Below are 2,193 nucleotides of genomic sequence, written 5' to 3'. Positions count from 1 at the left end.
GGAGGGGGAAGGGGGAGCCCCAGACCCCCCGCGCCGGCTACCCACACCTCAGTTCTTGAGGCTGGATGTCAAAAACGCGAAAAACCGCCGACCGGAGGGAGGGAGGGATGCCGGGGAGCCTCCGGGACTCACCCAGAAAATGGCGTTTCATTACATTCAACGCTGGTTTTCTGGGGGGAGCCCCGTCGGCTCCCCGGAGCTAACTACCCACAGACAGAAAAAGAGGGACTTACCCGGGAGGCGGTCGTCGCTCACCCCTCAACTCGAAGCCGAGACAACTGGCTGCAACCGCCGATCACAAAACATGATGCACCCCCGGCCAGACCAACCAAGCATCAACCACCCATGGACCCCTCCGGAACGCAGCAGTCTTATTCTTCGCCAGAAAAGAAGGAGACGGCTGCAAACGAACAAAACTATCACCACGACCAAAAGAGCAGAAACACCTGCGCCGGAGGAGAGCATGAAGCTCCCATACCCGACCCCCAGAGGCCAAAGCCAACAAGAAAAGTGCCTTGGAAAAACAATCCTGGACCGAAGGGGCCACAACGAAACGAGGAGATGAAAGGAAAGCGAGCACTCTGTCCAAAGACCAGGACGGCTCAGGCGACGCATGAGCAGGCCGGAGGTGAAACAATGCACGAGACAGCTTGCGAAACGGCGCAGACGTAACATCGATACCGAAAGCAAGCTGAAGCGGCTCCGCCAGCGCCGCACGATACGAAGCGACAGTGTTAGGCATAAGATGACGGTCCTGAAACAACCACGAGAGGAAGGACAAGACCACCCGAACAGACAAGGAGCTAACACGACGAAGACGCAAAAAGAAACGGAAGGACCGCCAGGAAAACTGCATACTGCCGCCGAGAAGAAGCCCTCAGGTGGGACACCAACAAGGAGGCCACCTGATCACCATAGAGATGATGATAGACTCGAGTCAAAAAAAAACCATACGCGAAGACTCGAGGAGAAGATCGAACCAGCTACGTGACGTACCGGCCCGATCTGCTGAAAGAGGCGGAGCCGCGGGAAAAACCCTCGGGTTCGGACACCGAGCAACCAGCGCCTGAAACCAAGGCTGGGCCGGCCACCAAGGGGCCAGAAGGACAACACTCCCCCGGTAAGTCTCTAAGCGAGTCAGGACCTGGAGCAACAGCCGAACCGGGGGAAAGAGATACAGGAACCCCCACCTCGTCCAGTCGAGCCGAAAGGCATCGACCCCGACGGCCTCGCAATCGGGGAAGGGCGCCGCATAAACGGGAAGACGCCGCGACCCCGCCAACGCGAAGAGGTCCACCTTGGGGCGCCCGAACGTCTGGCAAAGCCAAAGGAAGGACTCGTCGTCGACCGTCCACTCCGTGGAGAGAGGAACGAAGCGAGACAGGGCGTCGGCCAAGACGTTGGACACGCCCCGTACGTGAACCGCCAGGAGAGCCAAACCCCGAGAACTCAGCAGACGAGTCACCCGAAGCGACCAACCCCAAAGAGACAAGGACCGCATCGAACCCCCGCGGTTCAGGCAATGAACCACCGGAGAGCAGTCCGAATGGAGCCGAATCGTCGATCCGCGGGCCACCCGAATCCTCCCCAGAGCAAACCACACTGCCGCGAACTCCCGCACCGTACTGTGAGCTCGACGGAAGGACGGATCCCAACGCCCCTGGCCGGCCTGGTGAGCACTGGTCACAAAACCCCAGCCGAGACGACGCATCCGTGTACACATCGAGCGAGGGCTCGGGTAGGCGCCAAGGCACTGAACCCCGAAAAACCCGAAGAGGAAACCGGTGACGCAGCAACCGACGCAAGTCCCCCGGGGGTCGAACTCTGCGATCGCGAGAGAGGCGGAAGGGGGAACCCCGAAGGAACCAGAACAGCCGTCGAAGCCAAACCCGACCCGGCGGGTAGACCACCATCGCGAAGTTCAGGCTCCCGCACAGCCCCTCGAGCAACCGCCGGGTGACCCGAGGGCCCTCCAGAAACAGACGAAGGCGGGACCGCAGCCGCAGGAGAGACTCCGGAGAGAGAGACAAGGAGGCGGTTCGAGAGTCCCACACGAGACCCAGCCATGTCCGAACCTGAGAGGGAACCAGATGGGACTTCCTCCAGTTCACCAAGAACCCGAACCCGGCGAGCTGGGAAAGAACCAAATCCCTGGCTAGCAAGCAAGCTGACTGGCTGGGAGCCCAAACCAGC

This window comes from Procambarus clarkii, chromosome 6, assembly GCF_040958095.1.
Source record: "Procambarus clarkii isolate CNS0578487 chromosome 6, FALCON_Pclarkii_2.0, whole genome shotgun sequence".
NCBI lineage: Eukaryota > Metazoa > Arthropoda > Malacostraca > Decapoda > Cambaridae > Procambarus > Procambarus clarkii.
This window is presented reverse-complemented; position numbering follows the sequence as displayed.